Source organism: Panthera leo, chromosome B3, assembly GCF_018350215.1.
Source record: "Panthera leo isolate Ple1 chromosome B3, P.leo_Ple1_pat1.1, whole genome shotgun sequence".
Lineage (NCBI taxonomy): Eukaryota > Metazoa > Chordata > Mammalia > Carnivora > Felidae > Panthera > Panthera leo.
Window position 1 is genome coordinate 118,030,140 of NC_056684.1, and position 20,904 is coordinate 118,051,043.

The window sequence follows — 20,904 nt, forward strand, 5'->3', positions numbered from 1 at the left end:
AAAAAAAGGGGCTGAAACAAATGTATTTACTGGATTTGTTTCCCAGAAAATTCCAAGAATTTTGACAAATTTAGTAAAGGAAAATGTACATTTTGCAGGCCAGATCACTAATTGATGTGACTATAGTGTACACTTAAGTTCACCAGGAATAAATTACATGAAAAAATGCATTGTGGCCCGTCAGCTCCTTCCTGGAGACCAATTATCATCTAAAGAGAAATCTCTCTACCTAAGGATGAAAAAAAGTTTACTTGGAGACAAAAAGCCACTGCACTAACAGTATTCTTATTTTCTAATATTTCCATTTGTTTATGTCTTCCTATATTCCAATATCATTTAGGTAGCCATAGTTCTTCCAGCTTTATACTATCATTTCTATAATTTTCTTATCAGTAATCTACCCATCTCAGAATATATTCTTCTGTTCATTTAAATTCCATCTGAATCTCTCATCAACTTGTTTGGAACAGAAAATGGAATTCAAAGGCATGTGTTTTTTTTGTTTTTTTGTTTTTTTAAAGGCTATGGTATCATGGGAAAAGCTAACAGATGGTTTGATGTAGCATATGTACTTTATTTTCTATAGTTCTTTTGCTCTATATACCATATCTCTAATAGGGCTGTAACACAGATGAGAGAATATTGGACTTGAAGTCAGAAGACCTGTGCTAAAATCCTCACTAGCACTTTCAAACTATATGACTTTAAATATGTCACATAATGTCTGTGGCCCCCACTTTATACATATGTTTTCTTATTTTATAAGATAGGCAAAAACAAAGCTAATACTATTCCTATATCTTGGATAGGGAAATACATAAATGACAAAAATAACTTTAAAATCATATAATTGGGTCACTTTGTTGGCTCAGTTGGTTGAGCATCCAACTTCAGCTCAGGTCATGATCTTGCAGTTCATGAGTTCGAGCCCCACCCTGGGCTTGCTGCTGTCAGACGGTCAGCACAGAGTGCACTTCAGATCCTCTGTCCCCCTCTCTCTAACCCTCCCCGACCTGCGTTCTCTCAAAACTAAATAAATATTAAAACAATAATAAAATCATATGATTAAATAGCCACTGTTTAAGATGTGACCATATGTACATTGTGATTTCTACTGGCATTCTTTCCTCTTAAGTGTACTACCTTAAACTATATTAACAGAGACAAACTGCTTATGTGTATTGCCTTACTTTAACAGGCTTACATGTCAAAAGATCACCAGAAATTAACTACGTTTATCTACTTATCAACAAAAATGAAAAACAAGTGTACCAAACCCCTAAAATATAACTCATGTTATGAAGGCATAACATATGAAGAGTATTTTAAAAACAAACAAAAAAAGGGAAATGACAATGACAGATGACAAAAAGAGGAATATAAATGCATAATACAAATATTTGGTCCATTAATTCTATTTCTAGGAATTATAATAAGGGCATAATACAAGTATACAAAGATGAATGTAAAAAACATTCACCATAGCACCACTTATAACAGTAAAAACTATAAGCTTAAATGTAAAAAAAAAAAAAAAAAGTTGGGGGACTGGCTGAATAAATTAAGGCACATCTACCATGGCATACAATGTAGCTTTTAAAATTATGAAGTGCTAAAACAAGCCCCTCCTTCAAGGACACGAAAACACATTATGATAATGGGATAAAAGGCAAATATTGTTTGCAAAAGCATTCTAAAGTTAACATTGCTCTCATTTGCTTTCAGAAAAAGTAATTTACTTTAAAATTTCATTAAACATGAAAGTAGAATGAGATTTTTGTGCTTATCAAGGAATTTTTTAAAATCTTTTCTCATTTTATGTATTTTAGAGAGAGAGGGAGTGCGTGAGCAAAGGACAGGGGCAGATGGAGACGGAGAATCCTAAGCAGGCTCCACGCTCAGAGCAGAGCCCGACATAGAGCCCAATCCCACAACCCTGAGATCACGACCTGAGCCAAAATCAAGAGTCAGAAGCTCAACCGACTGAGCCACCCAGGCTCCACTATCAAGGGAATTTTCAAAATGATGTCTACTTAAACATCAAAGCTCATACCCTTTTTTTGAAGTTTTCTCCAATCCTCCAAGCAAAGTTGGAAGCTCCCTTGACAGTGTACCAAATCACTCTTTCAGTATCTTTGTTATCGGAGTCATTACCCTGCACTCTGCACTGTCTTGTCTTCCTTATGAGACTAAGTTCCTTGAGGACAAAAATAAGGTCTTAAGCAGTTTTGTGTCTTGATACTTAAAACAGGTCCCAGCACACAGCAGACGCTCTATAAAATGCTTGTTGAATGTCCACATTCAAACTCTACTTTTCTGCTGATGAGATCCACAACTTGAGGCTACATCAGACAAACCTCTCTCAGCCTCAGGTTTTTTGTTTGTTTGTTTGTTGTTGTTGTTGTTGTTGTTTTTAAGCAACAGTGGGGATACAAAACCAGGACCTATTTTAGAGAATTGTGTGAGGGACTCAAGACCTGTGTATAAACATATTTGACCTGACTGGTATATATACATGGCATGCAAATAATGTTACTCTGCTTTGCTTTTTTCCTGATGACAGTGTATCATTAAAAAATTAGAGAAACTCATCTACTTAAAGAGAATTGAAATGCTCAAAATGAATTGTACAGACCGTAATCCTGCAGAAATTTAAATTTTAAAAAATCATTCACCGGCACTTGTTAGGGAAAGTAATAAAACCATTAATTATTCCAAAGGTGAAGATTCTGCTTCTCTATTTCAGACAGCTGTTGAATATTGCTACTATAGTTCAATGGTTCTCAAGTTTTTGCATGCATCAGAAATCACCCAGAAGGCTTGTTAAGGCACAGATTGCTGGCCCCTAACTCCAAGGTTTCAGATTCAGTATAACTGGGCAGAAGCCCCAGAATTTACATTGCTCATAAGCTCCCAGATGATGCTGATAATGCTGGCCCAGGGACCACACTTTGAGAATCATTTATATAGGTAATTTAGCAATCAAGTCCACAGTCTTTCCCAGGACTTTTTTCTGATACTAGAGGAAAGTTAGCTCTCTTTCTCTAGGATTGAGGTTATAAAACCAATATAAACTGGGCCTGCTTGCAGCCTTCTTCCTTGACTACATACATAAATAAAGCTACCTGTCTCAGAAGGAAAAGAAGTAAAGAAAAATAGAGCTGAGTAATAAGGAATAAAAGTGGGAGCCCCTAACAGTCATTTGAGCCCCTAAATCTCTACTAAATCAGATTTGACTCTAATTATCAAATCAGATTGACTAATTATTCAATTACTTGGGCCAATAACTCTTCTTCCCCCTTAAGTTGGGTGTCTGTCCCCTGCAACTATTAGAGTCCTACCTAAAACTGTGGGGAGAAGAGATGGAAGAGATGAAGGCACAAGGCTCTAATAACATACAGCTGTCCAGAAGTCTTGGCAGTGAAATAGCAAATTTTCAGGTGAGATTACATTTTGGCTATAACCTGATGGTCCGAAAGAAGCTACCACATTTGAGGGGTTTCCTGGAAACTCATCCCCTCACTAGAATTTGTGACCAAAACCTTTTTCACAAGTTCACACTTAAGTGTCAATGGATTCCACAAGAAATGAGACAGTTGTGCCTAAATCAATACATAACCTCACTTAACTTTATTAGCTGTAACTTATAGTGGGGAAGATCTCTAAAACTAGCCACACAGAGCCATAATTTATTGGCCTATATCAACAATTAAAATGTGTGATTATTCCTCCATTCACTTATTAAGTCTCTACTACACAAGGATATCATGATCAATCTGTCCAGCAAGTAGAAGTTCGCCAGACAACCAAATTTAGGAGCCACCTATACTGAGATGACAGTTGAATCCAGGAAACTGGAGAGTCTGCCTAGGAGATGGTCTACAAATATCCTCAACCTGGTTCAAAGATGAGCTCTGGGAAAGGTGGGGTGTGGTGGGGGTCCTATAAACTCCCCAAACTACAGGTAAAGTTTAATAGACAAATTTTTCTGATAAGAGAGATCATTCCTTATATTAGATTCTGAAAGGAGGACAAGAACTACCAGTATAAGGAGAGGAAATATCAAAGGAGAGAGCTATGTATGAGGAATGCTTATATCAAGAAGAGAAATCGTGGGGTGTCTGGGTGGCTCAGTCAGTTGAGCATCTGACTCTTGATTTTGGCTCAGGTCATGCATAATCCCAGGATCATGGTATCAAGGCCCACATCAGGCTCTGTGCTGATTCTGTCTCTTCCTCTGCCCTTTCCCTCTTTCTCTCTAAAACAAACAACAACAACAACAACAACAAAATGGAGGAATCAAAAGGCATCTACTTATTACTAGGTACCTATGAGAATTATGCTGTGCACATTACATATATTGTATTTAATCCTGATAATAATCTTGTGAGATGGGTATCAGCAGCTCAATTTTACAGATAAGAAAACTGAGGCACCAAGAAATCAAGTGACTTAATCCAGGCTAAGCAGCTATCCAAGCTATCACACTGTACTGGAAGGTAAGATGAAACAACAAAGAACTGGGGGCTATCATTTCAATTCCAATCTTCTTTTTTCCTTCAGAGCAGAATCTCTGAGAACTTAACTGTTCAGGTCAAGAACATAAACTTTGGAGAGACATCACTTCAAACAGAACTATTTAAGTTTAATCTGCCTAAATTAAGGCATTAAATTGTTAAATAATAAAATCGTTTCTGAGGCTGTATAATCTGGAATATTGGCAATTTGGCAGACCCTATTAATGTCATCATAAAATTAAGTTTTGAGTCCAAAGCACTCATTCTAGAGGGAAGAAAAAAAAAAAGTCCCTTAAGGATGAAGCTTGGGATAACGGCCAGTTTTGATGTTTGCAACTCTTCTTCAATAAAAGTTCAAAATGAAGAAACATGGGTGCCAAAAATCAGGGTCAATGAAATATAGCAAAGCTGCTTAAATTATCCTCTTTTAGCCAATACTAATAAATTCTAGCTCCTAACCTAACAAAAATCTTTTTTTTTTTTAAGTTTATTCATTTATTTTGAGAGAAAGTGTGCATGTGCATGCACAGTGGGGGTAATGGGGTGGGGAGTGGGGCAGCAGAGAACCCCAAGCAGGCTCCACAGTCAGGGCAGAACCCAACTCAGGGTTCAATCTCATGAACTGTGAGATCATGACCTGATCTGAAATCAAGAGTTGAACACTTAACCAACTGAGCCACCTAGGAGTCCCTAACAAAAATCTTTAAAATAAAGTATTTACAAGAGGAGTCACAAGCTCTTGCTAGGATCTTTTGCCCCTTTCTAACAGCTTATAACCATTAATAGCAACTTTCACAGCAAGCAGGTCTTAACACACTTTAAAGTGGTGTTTCAGAACAATGTAATATGCCAGAAGTAAGGAAAGAAGCATGAGTTAATCATTCACATGGGGATTAAAGGTAGGTACTCACAGGTATAGTCACACATGATGCTAGATGTGTTCTGCAAGCAAGGCATAGTTTTTTTTCCCTCTGTCTGAACTGTCCTCTTTTTGAAAGTATAAATAACATTAAAACACTTTATTGTTGAAGACAATGCAAGTGAAATGAGTTCTAGGATGGATAAATTGATATAGATGCAGCTAGAAAAGAAGATCTTTAACCTGTTTTTCTCTCCATGGAACTAGAACCTAAAATGAAACTGATGTAGACTTCATGTGGGAATGGAAACTAGTAGTCTTTTTAAAATACAACTTGGATATCCATCCTCAGATTTTTAAATGAGCATATATCTAGAAATTTATCACACAAAAATCATCAGACCAATCAGATAATTTATGGTATATCTATACCACTGGTTCTCATCAGTGATTCTACATCAGAGTCACCCTCAGAGCTTGTAGGACCATAGACTGGCTGGGCCCTAACAGAAGAGTTTGTAATTCTGTAGGTCTGGATGGAGGCTAAGAATTTACATGTCTATAATATTTCCAGGTAACCCTGATACTGCTGCTCCAACGACCACACTAAGAACCACTGATCTATACAACGTACTTCTATGAAGCCATTAATAGTGAAGTAGATCTATATTGATACAATATACATATGTGTGAATGTGAGTTTAAGTGTGAGTGTGTGTGTGTGTGTGTGTGTGTGTGTGTGTGTGTATGTGTGTGTGTGTATGCAGTAGTGTGCTGATAACTGGCTCTGGATGGATTTAGGCAGAGAGAAAGAAGCCCTGATTTATAGCATTTGCCAATTTCTGTGGTATAACTATTCCCACTATAGCTAATATCAAGTTACCAATGATTTTGGCTTGCATAATTCTTTAATTACTGGTTCTGGTAAGCCAATGCACACCATGTAGAAAAATATCTAAAAGGATATAAGGTAAAACTGTAATAGCAATTATCTTTGAGTAGAAGGATTATGGGAATTTCATTTTATCATTTTCTGTTTTCTCAATTGCTTTATAACATTCTTACTTTTATAATAAAAAGCTATTAACAGTTTAAAAATAAAATGGAATTATCAATTTAGATTAGAGTTCTTGACAGTTGAAATTTAGCAGCCCTTCTATCAGAAGGGACAAGGATATTTAAATACAGATCTATCCACTATTCTTCCACTATCCTTTACTAACCAGGCCTTGCCAAAGTGAGAAAAAGAGAGAGCGAGCAAATAAGAGAATAAGGCCTAAATGGGAATTCTTTAAAGTCTAGCCCTGCAACATCGAGGTATTAATAGCAACCATAGAATTCAAGCGGAGAATAAACTGAGACAGCTGCAACTTACTACTATAAGCCCAGTTTCACAAAGGGAGTAAGAGCATAATCCCTCTAGCCTTGCCTCATCAAAATGTAGGCTTAGGCTTAATTAACAGTTCACCAAAGTATTGTTAATGGCAAAAAAAAAAAAATAGCATATATATCCCACAATATAAGATCAAATAACTTAAAGCCATAAAATGAAATGATATGCACCTACTACATGGTAATATAGATACATTTCCAAAAACACAGGAAAATGGTCACAAATCATTGTGGAATGGAAAGTGTACATTACAAAACTGGGTATATGATCCTATTAATAAACAAAAATACACATTTGTGTATAAATTTATATGTGTATGAATATTTAAAGACCAGAAAGATATAGCCAAAGTTAACAATAATTATCTCTGGACGAGGGTATTATAGATGATCTGCATTTTCAAAAATATCTACAACAGGGACGCCTGGGTGGTTCACTTAGTTGAGCACACAACTCTTGATTTTGGTTCAGATTATGATCCCCGGGTCAGGCTCGGCACTGAGCATGGAGCCTGCTTAAGATTCTCTCTCTCTCCCCCTCCCCCTCCCCGACACAGGTACATGCTTGCTCGCTCTCTCTCCCCCTCTCTCTTGAAAATAAAAAATATAAATTAAAAAAATACACCTACAGGGGTGCCTGGGTAGCTCAGTCAGTTGAGCGTCTGACATCAGCTCAAGTCATGTCTTTCAGTCCGTAAGTTGGAGCCCCATGTTGGGCTCTGTATGGACAGCTCAGAGCCTGGAGCCTGCTTTGGACTCTGTGTCTTCCTCTCTCTCTGCCCCTCCCCTAGCTCACTCGTTCTCTCTCTCTCTCTCTCTCTCTCTCTCTCTTAAAACTAAACATTAAAAAAAAATTGGAGGGGTGGCACCTGGGTGGCTCAGTCGGTTAAGCATCCAACTCTTGGTTTCTGCTCAGGTCATTATCTCATGATTCAGGAGTTCAACCCCCGACACTGGACGCCATGCTTACAGTGCGGAGCCTGCTTGGGATTCTCTCTCTCCCTCGCTCTCTGCCCCTCCCTTGCTCATGCTCTCTTTCTCTCTCTCAAAATAAATAATAAACTCAAAAAATTACAAAAAAATACTCTATACAAAAAATAGTTTTAATACATCTATAAAAAAAACAATAACAAAAAGAAAAAAGACAAATTTAAAAAATATCTACAACAAATATGTATGATTTGGGTAAATTTTTTACTCAACATGCAGGGGAAATGCAAATGGTATCAAATAAATAAAGAGATATCAAATCTCATGTTCAATCACAGAAATATAAGTTAAAACAAAATACTACTTTATACCCATCAGATTGCAAGACTAAACAGATGGATAAGACCAAATGCTGGTAAGGATTTAAGGAAATGGGAACCCTTATACAGTGCTGGTGGGAGCATAAACTAGGCAACCATTCTAGAAAACAATCTGGCAATATTTAGTAAAATTAATTATGTATACAGACCATATGTCAGCAATTCCTTTCCTCAGTATATACCACAAAGAAACCTTTGCACAAGTCAAAAGTATAAGGAAATGCATAGCAGTACTTTTGTGTTAGCAGTTTCCAAGCCACACCTAAAAATCCACTAAAGAAACAAATAAATAAAATGTAGAAATGTGCATACAATGGAATATTATACAACTGTCAGTAGTTATAGATTTTTTTTTTTTTAAGTAGGCTTCACACCCAGCATGGAGTCCAATGCAGGGTTTGAACTCATGACCCTGAGACCAAGACCTGAGCTGAGATCAAGAGTCAGACTCTTAACCTACTGAGTCATCCACATGCCCCTAAACTAAATTTTAAATATGTTTAAATCTTAAGAGAGCACTGAGCAAAAAAGAACAAGTGAGATTCACAACACAACACCATTATATCAAAGTCCCAAAATTCATGCCATTTTACCTTGCACAAGCAAAAGCTCACCTTCACAACTAAATTTAGAAATCTTTTTGCTTCCAAGAGTAATAGTGTCCAGTTTCTGCAGCTGACTGATGTTTTTGAACAGATGAAACATTTTCACTACTAATGAATATCCCTTTTACTACAAATAAAGTAAACCTCACATAAATTTCTAAAGTAAATTCAATGACTGGTTCCCTACCTATTATAATTTTATAAGTAATAACTAAAAATAGTAAGAACAGATGCTTTAATTTTTTTTTTTTTTTTTTTAATTTTAGAGCGAGAACATGAGCAGGGGAGAGGGGCAGAGGGACAGAGAGAGAGAATCCCAAGCAGGCTCCACACCCGGTATGGAGCTTGACACAGGGTTTGATCCCATGACCCTGGGATTATGATCTGAGCTGAAATAAAGAGTCAGATGCTCAACTGACTTAGCCACCCAGCCACCCCCAGGAATAGATGCCTTTTACTGAAAGCCTACATGGTACTGCACTGTACAAATAGAATCTCTAATCCTTCTAATAATCCTGAGAGATAAACAAAGCACATTAATAAACTATCTCAGAGAGATTAATTGATTTGCCTAACACCACACATTTATTGTGTAGTGAAACTAAGAATCAAATCAAGTCTGTCAACTATGAAGTCCATGCTCTTCCACTCTAGCACAACGTCTAATAGTATCTCCTTGTCACACTTCCAATGCAGCAGGCACTGTAGTAGGTACTTACATAAATTATCTCCTTCACACTTGACAATTACCCTAAAAGTCAGGTATTATTAACCCCATTTCACAGATGAGAAAACAGATGCTTACATATTTAAAACCATGCCCAAGGTCCCAAAATTCAAGCTAAGGTTTGCCTTGCATAAGCAAAAGCTCACCTTCACAACTAAATTTAAAATTCCTTTTGGGACTCCTGAGTGGCTCAGTCGATTAGGCGCTGGACTCTTGATTTCAGCTCAGGTCATGATCTCAGATCGTGAGATCAAGCCCCCCATCAAGACCTGCACTGGGCATGAAGCCTGCTTAAGATTTTTCTCTTTCTCTCTCCCCTGCTCACATGTCGGCACCCTCTTTCTCTCTAAAAAAAAAAAAAAAAAAAAAATCAGAGATGGAAACTGGTACATTCTGGAAAACATTATGGAGGTTCCTCAAAAAATTAATAATATAACTACCCTACGACCCAGTAATTGCACTACTAAGTATTTATTCAAAGGATACAGGAGTGCTGATTCAAAGGGGCACATGCCATGCACCCCAATGTTTCTAGCAGTGCTATTGACAATAGCCAAAGTATTGACAGAGCCCAAATTATTACTATATGTTAACTTGGATTTATATTTTAAGATATATATATAATATTAGTAAAATTCCTTTTGTTTCCCACAGTACCCAGTAAGATGTTACTATATATTCATAAAGCACCTATGTACCAAATATCATACTGAAGTCAAATGAATTTTTGAAGGAAAATGAATGCAATCATATAATTGTGACAGATTCTATTAACTGGCTGCCTAAAAAGCCATTCCCAAATCCTTCCTTCCTCCTTGCCTCTCACTATAGAGGCCAAAAGCTACTTACAGTTAGAAGTGACTATATGACCCAATTTGGGCCCAGGAGACATTAGAAGTAACTTGCTAGAAGCACTAATAGGAAAGCTTTTGCTCAGCCTGGACCTTTTGCCTTCCTCCTTAAATGTGGGTGGAAGGCTGGAGCTGGAGCTGTCTTAGGGCCATGAAGGCCAAGCAAATCACAAAAATATGGGCCCCAACATTGTTAAGCCACTGAAACAACATGAGCAACTGCCTACTTCCAGAATTATGTAAGAAAAACAGACCTTTCTTTGTTTAAGCCTTGTAGTCAGGTTTTCAATTACTTAGAGTTGGATACAATCCTTATACACCACCATATCAGAAACTCTACCACAACTTTAACTGTGATTTCCTGACAAATAACTAAAACCAAAGTTACTTGCTAGTCCTAAATCAGTCTGACAAAGTTATAATCTCCTGATAAGGACTATTCTAAGTATTTGCTCAGACAGCTTCAGGAAGTCTGAGCTGAGGGAAGAATGACAGAAAACAAGAATATAGAATCAGGAAGATCCAGGGGCTCTGAATTGCACACATGGTAGGAGCTCAGACTCTCAAAACAATTACCAAGAGTATATCATCAAGAGGGCCATCCCCTCAAATAATAACTTAAGCCTTCAAGAGTAAACTTCAAAACAAAAACCTGGGAACATTAAGACCACTGTCTCCCCAAATTCATATTGCTAATATTCTTAGGTAGGATATGGTATTGGGAGTTAAATAGAAAAATAATTTGCTTTTATTACATATTTATTGAAGTATAATGACTTTTTTTTTTTTTTTTTTTTTTTTTTTTAGAAGATGGACACTTAAGTACTTAGGGATGAAGTATCATGATGCCTGCAACTTTCTTTCATGGTTCACAGAAAAAAATACACATGTATTAGAATATATACATAAAGCATATATATAAAGTATGACAAAATATTTAAGTTACTGAATTATCAGAGAGATACAGATGTTCAATGTACTCTTCTTTCAACATTCTTACACACTTGAAATGTCTCATAATAAAAGTTGGCATTAATGTTAGTTTCCTGGCTTGGGTATTTTGCTATAACTATGTAAAATATAACCACTGGGGAAAACTAGGTAAAAGTCACACCGGACCTCTCCTCTTTTTACAACTTCCTATGAATCTAGAATTATATCAAAATAAAATGTTAAAACTAAAGTACTGAGAAGACTTCTTGTTTGGTAATAGAATAAACAAACACCTCCCTTTATCTCTCACTGAACTATAAAACCTGGACAGTATGCATCAACAACTATTTGAAGACCCTGAAAAGTAAATATTACAGGTGGATTTGGGAACAGCACCAGAATTCAAAGTATCACTGAACCTGCTGTGAACTTAACATTTCTTTCCTCTAGTATTTTCCAGCCTAAACTCAACACAATCCAAAACTCAGAAGTGAGCACTATGGCGCAGGTGGTGAGAAATACAGAAGAAGCCCTCTAGCTCTGGCTCAAAGCTAGAAAAGGGAATGTGTAACGCTCAGAAGAAGTGAGGATTCCCAAATCCTTTGGGAATTTTTCCTCTCTTTCTCCCCATCCTTTCATGTTCCAGTCCCCAGGTCTTCTATGGTGAGTACAGCAAAGCAGCTGCTGCAGCAGCAGCAGCAGCAGCAGCAAGAGTATCTGAAAACAGAAAGCCTCCAGGGGTGAAAATTTAGAGGGGAACCTTCCTCTCCATTCAATGGAGCCCTTGCCTCCAAGTGGACAGGCCAAACTCCATTTTTTTTTTTTTCCTTTTCTCTGTGTCCTCTGGGAAATGAGTCCATAAAGTTGTTTATGAACTCTGAGCTCACCCTCAACTTATGTAGGTATGGACCCAATGTAATACATAACAAAAACTTTGAAAACTGAGATAATGGGTAGAGCTCCATCCAGAAGTAATCACTATCAGGGTCATCCAAGTGCCTCATGCATAAGGCTATTACCCATTCACTTAAGCAATAAGTATTGGATGAATAAGGCCCCTTCTTTGTCCTCAAGGAGGTAGCAGTCTAGGAAAGGATGTAGACACACTAGTAAATAACTGCAATTTAGTTTGAGAGCTGCTATAATAAAGGTACATACTAGATACAGAGTTATTGCAGAAGATGAAGCAATTCAATGGACAAGCTAGGGAGCACTTCAGAGAAGTGATTTAGCTGGAGCTTAAATGATATATTGTGGTACCCCTAAAAAGACAAGGTGGGCAGGAAACAGCATTCTGGGAAGTGGGAAGAGCTGGCAAAAGCTCAAAGGCAGAAGAGCATCGTATATTAAAGGAAACTACAAGGAATTTGGTGAGAATAATCTTAAAGGAAACACTGAAAAAAAAAACACCCGTAAAAATAAACAGAAGCACTGAGCTGTAAGATTGAAGTGTAGCTAGAAAACAGATAAAAAGTGTAGGTCCATAAAGGTACAGCTCCTGAGACATCACATTAAGAAATTTACCTTTTCTTCACAGATAGCAAAGTATAATTATGAATGGTACAATCAGACCTGTGACTAAGGATAATTCTAGATGTTTTCTATTTTCTGACTGTTGTGGACTAGAACAGTGACTTCCAAACTTTTTTGATCCCATACCCATTACTAAAAACTTTTGAGTCTATCCCCTCAATATATGTATATTTATATTACATTTAGACATGATTATAGTCAAATATATTAAATGTATACATATATTAAATGTACAAAGTAGAAAATGTTTAAATGACATAATAAAAATAATAGATGAAAAGTAGAAATAATCCAAACGCCCATCAACTGATGAATTAACTTTTTAAATTGGTATATCCAGCATTAGATGGTATATGCCTGGCTGGCTCAGTCAGTAGAGCATGTGACTCCTGATATCAGGGTTGTAGGTTCAAGCCCCATGCTGGGTGTAGAGATCACTTAAAAATAAAATCAGGGGTGCCTGGGTGGCTCAGTCAGTTGAGCATCCAACACCTGGTTTCAGTTCAGGTCATGATCTCATAGTTTGTGGCTTTGAGCCCCACATCAGACTCCGTGCTGACAGTGCAGAGCCTGCTTGGGATTCTCTCTCACTCTCTCTCTCTGCCCCTTCCCCACTCACTCTCTCTGTTTCTCAAAACAAACTTTAAAAAAATTTAATAAAATAAAATCATAAATTTATAAATTCATAAATAAATAAATAAAATTGGTGTATCCATACAACAGAATACTACTCAATAATAAAAAGGAACAATGCTGATACATGCTACAATATAATGGCCCTCAAGAACATTAAGGTAAGTAAAAGAAGCTGGACACAAGACCACAGTTGTATGATTCCATTTATATCAAATCTCCAGGAAAAGCAAATTTTTAGAGATAGAAAGTAGATTTATGATTACCTGAGGCTGGGGTTAGAAATAAGAATTGACTACAAATAGGCAGAAGGGATTTCTAGGAGGTGATGAAAATGTTCTAAAACTGAATTGTGGTGATGACTATACAGCTTTGTAAATTTACTAAAAATCACTGATTTGTAACCTTACAACAAGTGAATTTTATGTATATAAATTATGTCAATACAAATGCTTGAAAACAAAAACTAAACATAATGTGAATATTTTAATGTAGAGACCTATGCAAAGTAAGTTCCTAATTGCCTAGAAAACAGAAGGGTGGAAGTAAAAAGGCTGTTAAGGGGCCTAATTGACAGTCAAAAGACACCATGGAGACCTAAATGTAAGACAGTGATAGAACACAAAGAGGACTTGCTTCAAGTTAAAATGCAGAGTAAGGCTATCAAATTATCACATCAAAAATTACTGAGATTACATATTTAACAGGTACATATTACATCAATAAAATAAACAATATTCTTATTAATCTTAAAATTCCAAAAACCAGACCCAATCAATACAATCTCAGCTTTGCTCTGGCGAAAGAATTAATTTTGTTATTTTTAAATGTTTATTTATTTATTTTGAGAGAGAGAGGGAGAGAGAGAATCCCAAGCAAGCTCAGCACTATCAGCACAGAACCTATGCGGGGCTCAAACTTGCAAGTCGTGAGATCATGACCTGAGCCAAAACCAAGAGTCAGATGTTTAACTGACTGAGACACCCAGGTGCCCCAAGAGTTAATTTTAATCTAGTACCCTGAGATCTGAGAAATTCCTTCTTATGGCATTGTCAATTACTTTACAGACTTAGCTCTGTAAGGTGCTCAAGCCTCTATTCTCCTTTACTTCTTAATCAATGTGTCACAAATCAGATAAAATGCAACATGCTGGACAGTGGTACAGTTTTATGATATGTATAACCACTTTTTATTATATGATTAGTAGACTCTGAGAATAACACATTTTTCATTCAATTATGTTTTTCTATTAAACAGAACTTTTTACTAAATATAAACTAGTATTAACATAATACTCAAAAAGAGGAGATGTGACTTAAATATCAATGTCAAAATACCTGGTTAATCTTTAACTCACCCCTCACTGCTCATTCTAACCCTGGTTTTATTAAGCACTGATTTTCTAATTTACCTCTAACTACTGTCAAAATTGGACTTCCCTGATATTTATCCAGTTTTAAGACTTTCAAGAGATTCAAAGATGTCAAAATTCTCAAAGTCTCCTTTTTCCAAAGATTAAATTATCCCAGTGGGAGGGGGAGTTCTGATTTCCTCCTGCTATAGTCAGAAAAGGCTTTTAAGATTCATCTTTCTTATAGTTTTTTCTTATAAATTCAAACAATTATTTGAAATTCAGAATTAATGAACAAGTTTTCTTTTCCACAGATAGATGATGAAAGAAAACCATCTCTGTAAAATATCTCCATTAATGACAGCATGACTTTCTTCCAATCAGACCTCAATAATTTTCCTCACCTGTTCACTTCTCTTATCCTTAGATCACTAATATTAACGTTTACTGATTAACATACAATCTGTATCCTAATGAACAGGGACCTAGGAAGTTTTTACTGTCAATCCTCTGACACAGACTCCTCAATTTGTAAATTTGTAAAAGTAACTTGGAGTTAGTAAACTTCCAAACTTTCTCAGAAGCTAACATTTCTTTAAAATATTATAATCAGGTTAACGGGGCGCCTGGGTGGCTCAGTTGGTTAAGTGTCCGGCTCCCACTCAGGTCACGATCTCGCCATCTGTGAGTTCGAGCCCTGCATTGGGCTCTGGACTGACCCCTCAGAGCCTGGAGCCTGCTTCCGATTCTGTGTCTCCCTCTCTCTGCCCCTCCCCCGTTCATGCTCTGTCTCTCTCTGTCTCAAAAATAAAATAAACGTTAAAAAAAATTTTTTTAATATTATAATCAGGTTAAAATAAAGATAAATCTATACTTTTAACGATATCTTATAATGTAAAATAATCCTGTCTTGATGATGATTAAGCTATTCCAATATTACTGAATTGACAAAAAGAAAACGTAGTACTTCACGTAACATGAAACATCATCCTATGTGTCAAAAGGCAAGACCTCCTTGGCAAAATGCAGAAAATAAGCCTAGCTCTATTAAACAGTATAAATAGTTATGCATTAAGGGCGCCCAGGCCATTCAGTCAGTTGAGTGTCCAATTCTTGATTTCAGCTCAGGTCATGGGTGTGGGACTGAGCCCTGAGCCAGGCTCCATGCTCAGTGTGGAGCCTACCTAAGATTCTCTTTCCCTCTGCCCCTCCTCCCTGCTTGCATGCTCTCAAAAAAAAAAGGCATTAAAAAACAATGTCCTATTCAACACTGTACTAGACATACATTCTAGCTAGAGAATTAAGAAAAAAAATAAAACAAATCCAACTTGGAAAGGAACAAGTGAAACTATTTTTATAGAATGGATAAAAAAATGTGGTATATACATATAATAGAATATTATTTAGCCTTAAAAATGAAGGAAATTCTGGGGCGCCTGGGTGGCTCAGTTGGTGGAGCTTCCGACTTCAGCTCAGGTCATGATCTCACGGTTCGTGAGTTCGAGCACCACATCAGGCTCTGTGCTGACAGCTTGGAGCTTGGAGCCTGCTTCGGATTCTGTGTCTCCCTCTCTCAACCCCGCCCCCACTTGATCTTCCCCTCCCCTCAAAAATAAACAAACATTTTAAAAAAATTTAAAACAAAAATGAAGGAAATTCTCACATATACTACATCAAATGTCCTTGAGGACATTATGCTCAGTGAAATAAGCCAGTCACAAAAAGACAATACTGTATGATTTCATTTATATGAGGTACCTAGAGTAGTCTAATTCATTGACAGAAATAGAATCCTGGTTGCCAGGGGCGAGGGGATGGGAGAATAGGGAGTTGTTTAATAGGTATCAAGTTTCAGTTTCACAAGATGAAAAGTTCTGGAGATTGGGTTGTACAACAATGTGAATGTATTTACTGACATTACACTAAAAAAGAGTTAATATGGTAAATTTTATGCAACGCTAATCACTTCCTTACCACAAATTTTACACACTTTTGTTAAATATTTCATACACAAAAGGTGTTATACCTTTTTTTAAATTTTTTAATGTTTATTTTTCAGAGAGACAGAGCACAAGTGGGGGAGGGGCAGACAGTGAGGGGACACAGAATCTGAAGCAGGTTCCAGGCTCTGAGTTGTCAGCATAGACCCCGATGTGGAGCTCGAACTCACAAGCCATGAGATCATGACCTAAGCTGAAGGTTGGAAGCTTAAACAACTGAGCCACCCAGGCACCCCAGTGTTCTAATTTTTAATAATGGGGTGGGGAGTTCCAGAGAAGAAAGTCACACAACTTCTGTTTTGCCAAAAATCTGTATAAGCATGAACTGAACGTCATTTTTCAATGGAGTGTCACTATAATTTTAGAGATGGGAATACTAAAGAAAAAAAAAATACTGATGAGTAGGATAACCAATAACCCCAAAGAAATATAATTTCTGCCTTCCACAATTATTCAATTTTTTTTGTATGTTAAAAGAATATTTACATATTCATCTTTACAAAAGAACTTTTATCATTTACCTCCTTCCATGGATTGAATAAAATGTCACAGAGTAAACACAATCACATTTGCAATTTCTATAGGGTGTCTTAGAAGTTTTTATTGTTGTGGCACCTGGGTGGCTCGGTCGGCTAGGTGTCCATCTTCAGTCTTCGGCCTAGGTCATGGTCTTGTCGCTCCTGAGTTAGAGCCCCGCGCAGGGCTCTGTACTGACAGCTCAGGGCCCGGAGCCTGTTTTGAATTCTGTGTCTCCGTCTCTCTCTCTGCCCTGCCCCTGCTCACATTCTGACTCTCACACTCTCTCTCAGAAATAAATAAACATTAAAAAAATTTTTTAAATACTTAAAACAGGGGCACCTGGGTGGCTCAGTCGGCTAAGCATCTGACTCTTACTTTTAGCTCAGGTCATGATTTTGTGGTTTGCGATCAATCAAGCCCTGTGCTGGGCTCTGCGCTGACAGTGCAGCCTGGGATTCTCTTTCCCTCTCGACCCCTCCCCACTTGCACACACATACACACACACTCTCTCCCTCTCTCTCAAAATAAATTTAAAAATGCTTAAAACAAAAAATAAGGCAAGTTAATGACAAAAGGTTTTATTTATGTTTGTGTATATATGCATATATTGTTGTTATTGCTATTTAATATACAATATTTTACACTACCTATTATTCCCAATCTACATCTACTGGAAAACATCTCATCTTGTTTTTAAATGAAAAATGAAACAAAACAGCTTTCCCATTTATTACACTTTGAACTAAAATATATTGTTTCAAAGAATGAAATCATTTACAACAATGTGGATGGAACTAAAGGGTATTATGCTAAGTGAAATAACTCAGAGAAAGACAGATATCATGATTTCACTTACATGTGGAATGAGAAACTCAACAGATCAACATAGGGGAAGATAAGGAAAAATAAGATAAAAACAGTGAGGGAGGCAAACCATAAGAGACTCTTAAATACAGAGGACAAACTGAGGGTTGCTGGAGGGGTGGGAGGGGGAATGGGTTAAATGGGTGATGGGCATCAAGGACAGCACTTTTCAGGATGAGCACTGGGTGTCATATGTAAGAGATCAATCACTGGGTTCTACTCCTGAAGCCAAGACTACACTGTATGTTAACTAACTTGAATTTGAATTGAAAATAATAAAGTAATATAAACTATATTATTTCATAAACTCAGTCAGTTCTGATTATTCACAGTAAAGAGCAAACTTCTGAGATTACCTCTATTGTCACAATTGCTGGCTCAGTCATTTTCCACTGTAGGATATCTACCTGTGAGTACCTAGGAAATAGGACTGAACCAATGCTGCCAAATTAGGCTCATATCTAGACAGCAAAAAAATTTTCTGTGTCTAAGAGATAATGAGTATATGTATATATACAATAGTACATATTAATTATAGCTTATTTCCCACCTATAGTGAACAACATATCCATGTAATACTTAGAGGATAATCTAAAAATATTACCCCATTACATCCAGAAATTAAGTACTAGCTATATTCAAACCTACGACAGGTAATTTATATAAATGGTGAGTAAGTGCGATTAATACAACCAAATACTCTACAACTTGGTAAGTTTTCTTGTTCCATTGGAAAAAAATGTTTAATTACCAGAAATTTAGCAAGTAAAATTGTACAATCCAAAAAGAGCTTACACAGTTTTCCTCAAAAGCAGCAGACAAAACAAACTTGATGCATACAATAACACTGGCACTAGTTTCTTAAATCTACCATATTGGAAACCAGTTTCCCAAATAATTCTCCAATTATTAAAATAAGGGGAAAAAAACAAGTAGCCTTTGAACTAAAATAAAAGAAATATAAACTATATTGTTTCATAAACTCAGTCAATTCTGACTCAAAAACAAAAACCGAAGATGCAGATCTTATTTTTTAATGTTTATTTATTTTGGGGTGGCGGGGGGGAGACAGAGAATCCCAGTCAGGTTCCATGCTGTCAGCACAGAGACCAATAAGGAGCTCGAACTCAGAAACTGTGAGATCATGACTTGAGCGGAAATCAAGAGTCAGACATTCAACCAACAGAGCTACCCAGATGCCCCCGAATTTTATTTTGCATCTTGTTTATACATTTTTATCTCTATTTTTCATTATGCTGCTTTGTTGATACAAACAAAAATTCAAAACCTATTTCACCTCTTCCTGTTTAGGCATCTTATTTTCAGCATCATACTCTACTCAGACAGGAAAAGCACGCAAAATTCTTACTGGACTCAGACACCATAATTTCCTGCCAATATTCCTCTTTTCATATATTATACATGTTGTTTATATTCTTCATCTTAAAAGTAATACAAACTGTGGCCCATTATATTCTTCCAAGATAGCTACAATGGGAGATTCCATCCCATTGTATCTCTTCTTATAATGAGATGTTGATATTCCTCCCTTCAAGTGGTGTGGTCTATGTCTACCCCCTCCTCTGAACATAGGTGGGCCTTACTGACTACTTCAACCAACAGAAAAAAGCAGATTTAAGACTATGTGACTTCCAAAACTAAGTCAAATATGCCATGCAACTTCACCTTGTTCTCTTGGGATGCTCTCTCTTGGAACCTAGCCACCATGCTGTGAGGAAGCCAAGCAGCCAAAAGGAAAGGTCATGTGTAGGTGTTCTGGCCAAGAGCCCAGGCTGAGGTCCCTGCCAATAGCCAGCGTTAACCACCAGACACATGAGTGTGCAAGCCTTCAAATGATTCCACCGCCCAGCCAATCAAGCCACCCCACCCTTCCAGCTACTCCACCTCAGGCTACATATTAACAGAGACAAACTGTCCCCCCCAAGTAAGTCTTGACCAAATTACAGAAACATAATCAAAATAAATGACTGTGGTATGTTTTGAACCACTAAGTAAACAATAGATAACATAAGCTCATAAATAAAATTTGAAAAATGCACAAAAAGAGAAAGAAGAAAACCTTTAATTACACTAAGTTTCACCACTGTTAACATTTTGACACATATTTTACCATCAAGAAAATATTTTGCCCCCCTCACCTAAGATTTCAAATGCTTTATTTTTACTGGAATAAAGGGCCAAGTTTTAAAGGTAGTCAAGTGTTTGTATCTAACTAGAAATAGGAAGGGAAAACATTACAGTCATTCTACTTTTCTTCTCTTTACTCTTTCACATACCTGTCCTTAGTGAGGTATCTGAGGATGGCTGGTACACCAATATTCCAATCTATGGATGTGAATCAAGACCTTGGGTTGCAACAGCAGCTGTACTGGACCTCCTCCCTGGAAGAAGTTGCTGAAGCCCCAAATCTGAAATTTTTAAGGAAAGAAAATACTAAATATAAACATTTCCTTTCAATCACTTATAATTCCATCTCCACAACTAAATGGGTGCTGGCAGAGTAGGTTAAGATTACATGTAAGTGAACGCACAGGTTTCACTAATAGTGGAGTAATGCGGATTCAAGATCCAGCTCTACTTACTAGATATATGATCTTACTGAAAGAACGAATTAGGGCACCTGGGTGGCTCGGCTGAATGTCCGACTTTGGCGCAGGTCATGATCTCCCGGTTCGTGAGTTTGAGCCCCACGTTGGGCTCTGTGCTGACAGCTGGGAGCCTGGAGCCTGGAGCCTGCTTCGGATTCTGTGTCTCCCTCCCTCCCTCTCTCTCTCTCTGCCCCTCCCTTG

At 37.1% G+C, this 20,904-nt stretch overlaps 1 protein-coding gene across 9 annotated transcripts in view; it reads right to left on the reverse strand.

Annotated features, from left to right (window-relative positions):
• Positions 1-20,904, reverse strand: part of NUMB (NUMB endocytic adaptor protein) — a 201,087-nt gene that overhangs the window by 135,932 nt on the left and 44,251 nt on the right. For all 9 annotated transcript variants that reach the window (XM_042943711.1, XM_042943715.1, XM_042943713.1 and 6 more), the window contains exon 2: positions 20,392-20,523. The gene's annotated coding sequence lies outside the window, so the exon portion shown is untranslated. The remainder of the gene's footprint in view (positions 1-20,391; positions 20,524-20,904) is intronic.